The following is a 6000-nucleotide window of genomic DNA, read 5'->3' as shown; positions in this document are numbered from 1 at the left end:
CACCATGATCTCCATCAACGTGCCGCCATCGGGGTTGTCGTGCTACTCATGCTATTACTACCAAAGCTACATCCTAGCAAAATAGTAAACGCATCTGCAAGCACAAACATTAGTATAAAGACAACCCTATGGCTCCTGCCGGTTGCCGTACCATCGACGTGCAAGTCGATATTATCTATTACAACATGATCATCTCATACATCCAATATATCACATCACATCGTTGGCCATATCACATCACAAGCATACCCTGCAAAAACAAGTTAGACGTCCTCTAATTTTGTTGTTGCATGTTTTACGTGGTGACCATGGGTATCTAGTAGGATCGCATCTTACTTACGCAAACACCACAACAAAGATATATGAGTTGCTATTTAACCTCATCCAAGGACCTCCTCTGTCAAATCCGATTCAACTAAAGTTGGAGAAACCGACACTTGCCAGTCATCTTTGAGCAACGGGGTTACTCGTAGCGATGAAACCAGTCTCTCGTAAGCGTACGAGTAATGTCGGTCCAAGCCGCTTCAATCCAACAATACCGCGGAATCAAGAAAAGACTAAGGAGGGCAGCAAAGCGCACATCACCGCCCACAAAAACTTTTGTGTTCTACTCGAGAAGAAATCTACGCATGAACCTAGCTCATGATGCCACTGTTGGGGAACGTCGCATGGGAAACAAAAAATTTCCTACGCGCACGAAGACCTATCATGGTGATGTCCATCTACGAGAGGGGATGAGTGATCTACGTACCCTTGTAGACCGTACAGCAGAAGCATTAGTGAACGCGGTTGATGTAGTGGAACGTCCTCACGTCCCTCGATCCGCCCCGCGAACAATCCCGCGATCAGTCCCACGATCTAGTACCGAACGGACGTCACCTCCGCGTTCAGCACACGTACAGCTCGACGATGATCTCGGCCTTCTTGATCCAGCAAGAGAGACGGAGAGGTAGAAGAGTTCTCCGGCAGCGTGACGGCGCTCCGGAGGTTGGTGATGATCTCGTCTCAGCAGGGCTCTGCCCGAGCTCCGCAGAAACGCGATCTAGAGGAAAAACCGTGGAGGTATGTGGTCGGGCTGCCGTGGAAAAGTCGTCTCAAATCAGCCCTAAAACCTCCGTATATATAGGTGGGAGAGGGGGGCCTTGCCTTTGGGCTCAAGGAGCCCCAAGGGGGTCGGCCGAGCCAAGGGGGGAAGGTCTCCCCCCTCCAAACCGAGTTGGACTTGGTTTGGTGGGTGGGAGTCCTTCCTTCCCTTCCCACCTCCTCCTTTTTTTTTCTTTCTCTTTGATTTTTCTTTCAATGAGCATAGGGCCCTTTTGGGCTGTCCCACCAGCCCACTAAGGGCTGGTGCGCCACCCTCAAGGCCTATGGGCTTCCCCGGGGTGGGTTGCCCCCTCCCGGTGAACTCCCGGAACCCATTCGTCATTCCCGGTACATTCCCGGTAACTCCGAAAACCTTCCGGTAATCAAATGAGGTCATCCTATATATCAATCTTCGTTTCCGGACCATTCCGGAAACCCTCGTGACGTCCGTGATCTCATCCAGGACTCCGAACAACATTCGGTAACCAACCATATAACTCAAATACGCATAAAACAACGTCGAACCTTAAGTGTGCAGACCCTGCGGGTTCGAGAACTATGTAGACATGACCCGAGAGACTCCTCGGTCAATATCCAACAGCGGGATCTGGATGCCCATATTGGATCCTACATATTCTACGAAGAACTTATCGTTTGAACCTCAGTGCCAAGGATTCATATAATCCCGTATGTCATTCCCTTTGTCCTTCGGTATGTTACTTGCCCGAGATTCGATCGTCAGTATCCCCATACCTATTTCAATCTCGTTTATCGGCAAGTCTCTTTACTCGTTCCGTAATACAAGATCCCGCAACTTACACTAAGTCACATTGCTTGCAAGGCTTATGTGTGATGTTGTATTACCGAGTGGGCCCCGAGATACCTCTCCGTCACACGGAGTGACAAATCCCAGTCTTGATCCATACTAACTCAACGAACACCTTCGGAGATACCTGTAGAGCATCTTTATAGTCACCCAGTTACGTTGCGACGTTTGATACACACAAAGTATTCCTCCGGTGTTAGTGAGTTATATGATCTCATGGTCATAGGAACAAATACTTGACACGCAGAAAACAGTAGCAACAAAATGACACGATCAACATGCTACGTCTATTAGTTTGGGTCTAGTCCATCACGTGATTCTCCTAATGACGTGATCCAGTTATCAAGCAACAACACCTTGTTCATAATCAGAAGACACTGACTATCTTTGATCAACTGGCTAGCCAACTAGAGGCTTGCTAGGGACAGTGTTTTGTCTATGTATCCACACATGTAAATGAGTCTTCATTCAATACAATTATAGCATGGATAATAAATGATTATCTTGATACAGGAATTATAATAATAACTATATTTATTATTGCCTCTAGGGCATAATTCCAACAATCAGTTACTTTGATGTTAGTGGTGCGGAGTGATGATCAGCGAATAAAAGTACACACTCAAGTATGGATCATCGGTATCCCTTTTACAATTCTTGAGTCTTTAGGTATCCCGCACTATTAAGAGGGGATCACAGGTTTTTGTGATGAACTTGCTCAAACTAGATATCCACTATTCTGCTCAATACCACATATTCTCTACTCTGCTCCTATCTCAAAACAGATCTAATGTCTCGGACTTCCGGCTCCCTCCGGACGTCCGAGGGCCGGTCAAGGGTCGGACGGCCGACGGGCTTCGGAAATCCGGAGCCCTGCACCAGAAGAACTTGAGCCCTATAACTCGGATTTCTCGCTCCCTCCGGACATCCGAGGGCCGGTCGACCGACCAGCTTCGGAAATCCGGAGCCCTGCACCAGAAGAACGTGAGCTCTATAACTCGGATTCCGGCTCCCTCCGGACGTCCGAGGGCCGGACGTCCGACACCTTCGGAAATCCGGAACCTTGCACCAGAAGTAGTTGAGTCAAATAACTCGGATTTCCGGCCTTCTCCGGACGTCTAGTCCCTGTTCAACCCACAGTGTTTCCACACATATCTACAGCTCTCGGACGACCGACCCCTGTCGGACGTCCGACCCCTTGCGGACGCCCGGACTTCCGTAAACTGCCGGACGTCCGAGCCTTGTGTGACTTAAAGTGTCCCCAACGGCTATTTTACACTCCCCACTATATATACCCCCCTCCCACTTCGTGAGAGGGTGTCCAACACAGCCATATCCTCATAAGAACACATTTCTACCTCACACACATTTTCTCACACCAAATCTTAGATCCCAAGAGCATTTGTGAGCCCCTTTGAGAGTTGTTCCAATCAAAAGATAGATCGTCTCCCTCTCCTTCTCTCAACCCAAGCTATTTGAGATTTGGGCAAGTTTTGAGCATTCCCCGTGATCTTGTTACTCTTGGAGGTTGGAGACTCCTAGGCGGCAGGAGTTCTTCGGAGAGGAATCAATCCGTGTGATTACCCCCCGGAAAAGTTTGTGAGGGTTTGGAAGCCACCTCAAAGGCTTACCACTAGTGGTTGAGAAACGCCTTCGTGGTGTTATCTCAAAGGGAGAATAGGGTGAGCCTTCGTGGCATTGATGTGCCTTCGTGGTAACACCCACCTCTCTAACGGTGACTAGCTTCCCTCCAAGGAAGTGAACATCGGGATACATCTTCGTCTCAGTGACCTTGGTTATCCTTAACCCTAACTCCTTAATTGTGGTTTACTTGTGTTACTTGAGCATACATACATTGCATATTATTTGTGCTCATTATATTGTGTTGGCTTCTTGTACAAGATTAATCATTCAAGCATACCTTCTATATCCACACGTTCATACTTGCAGCTTTTGATATATCGTGTGATATAGTGTGATCTAGTATCTTGTGTTGTTCACCTACTTGTCGTGTGATATAGCTCAAGTAAGTTTGTGTAACTTACTTGTGCTTGTTAGTAACTGTATTGTGTCCATCTTGGTAGATCGTGTTGTTAATACACGTTGCAGTGCCTAGTGCATTTAGGATTTGTGCTTGACAAGTACCCTCTTAGTTTATTTCTGCATTAGTTTCAAGCCAAATCCGAAGAAGTTTTTAAATAGCCTATTCACCGCCCCCCCTCTAGGCGTCATCGAGGTCTTTTCAAATGCTACGCTGAAATCTTTTTGTTACAAAATATAATTATTTGCAACCAAAACGAAACAAGTTCTGGAAATTGAATTGTAGTCTTTTTTTTATTTATATAATCTACCTGGATGCTACACTGAAATCTTTTTATTATTTCCTCAACTTTGGTGGGATTAAATCTTGTTGGGGTGATGCTCTTTGGAATCCATGTTCCACCTAAGATTCAATGTTCTCTTATGGATGCTGGTTCATAACAAAACTCTAAACAGAGATGATCTTTTGAAGCGCCCAACTTTTTTTAGACAAACTCGCTAGGCTTTATTAAACTGAGACAACCTTTACAGGTAGGAAATGTAAATCTCCAGGCAGGCCTAACCAAACATGACGACCATACCCGAGAGACAGAGCATGCCTAGCGAGTTTGTGAGCCTCGAAATTCGAGCTCCTAAATTCATGAATGAAATTACAAGCAGAGAAAGCCTTAGAACGCTCAATGGTCTCGGCTATAATGGCTGCATTCTTCCCTTTTGCTCTTCGCTTGATATCATCCACCACCGTCTTGCAATCCGATGCCACATGAATCTTCTGGACATACACATCCTCTGCTAAAGCCATCGCCTCTCTCATCGCCAGAGCTTTCAAGACAACTGGACCATGTATATGCTGATAAGAGATGACCGATGCCCCCAGAAAAACTCCCTCAGAATCTCTACACACCACCCCAACAGCACCACAACCATCAGCAGTAGCGGCATCTCCATTCATCTTTATGAAGCTCACTAGCGGGGGAATCCACCCATTGGTCCTGGGATCCCTTAGCGAAGAACTGCAATGTGCCGGTTTAGAAGCTATGTCAATATCTCGCAGAAATGCCTCGATGAAACGGTGGGTCTGAAGTGGACTATCATATATCTCCTCATGAATAGCTCGGCGCCTAGATCTCCAGATAGCCCAGAGAGTAACCACCATACGGTTGAGCCTTTGCTGCAATAGAATTTCCTTCATTGTGAAGATCCAACTTCTGGCATTAAGGTTCATATTCGCCTTCATCTTTTCCACCACTTCTTCATATGACAAAGACCACATTGTTGATGATATATTCTGCCTTTTCGATGGTGAATCGGAAAATTAGCACCAACTTGGTGTTTTCTAGCTATCGTGTGATTGCTAAACAAACATGTGCAAATTATTTTCATGTTCGTACCCCTGCATCTTTACAAGACACCGGTCGTTGGTGACTCGAGAGTAAAACATTACGTTGTTTGTAATGCTCTCTGTGCTTCTGTGCTTTGGAGTCTGGCGAGTGTTTGGCACTAGATGAGTGCGCGCGCGGTCCGCCTCTTCCCTGCCTAGCTTGTCTCGACCACTGAAACTATTAATACTCTTTTTCTTAAGGGAAACCTATTAATCATGTTGCTTCACTGTTGTTATCATGCAATGCACTAGGGTTGTGGCTCTCTTTTCTTTCTTGCGGATTTGCTAATTCACATCTATATGAGAATTAACAAAGTCTCATCAACAAAGGTGCACTTGCACTCTGGCGCATTCAGAGACAGGCCAGGCCAGTAGCATTGCAGGTTGTTTTTTTACTTATATTTTCTTTAGATTAGATGTTCGTCAGTTTTTTGATAGTTGGTTTTTCTTTGTTCTTATTTTTGTTTTTGTCTTCTACTTCTACCTTTCGTGTTTCCATCATTTATTTGTTCTGTTTTCCTCCTTTTCTTTTTCTTGTTCTTTACGTGTTTTTCATTTTTTTCTCTTCCTAACTTTACTTTTAACCACATGAAGATTTTCAAAAAATTAGAACATTTCTTTAAAATCTGTTGAACACTTTTTTATTTAAAAAATGTGCATGGTGTTTTAC

This window comes from Hordeum vulgare, chromosome 7H (assembly GCF_904849725.1).
Source record: "Hordeum vulgare subsp. vulgare chromosome 7H, MorexV3_pseudomolecules_assembly, whole genome shotgun sequence".
Classification (NCBI taxonomy): domain Eukaryota; kingdom Viridiplantae; phylum Streptophyta; class Magnoliopsida; order Poales; family Poaceae; genus Hordeum; species Hordeum vulgare.
This window is presented reverse-complemented; position numbering follows the sequence as displayed.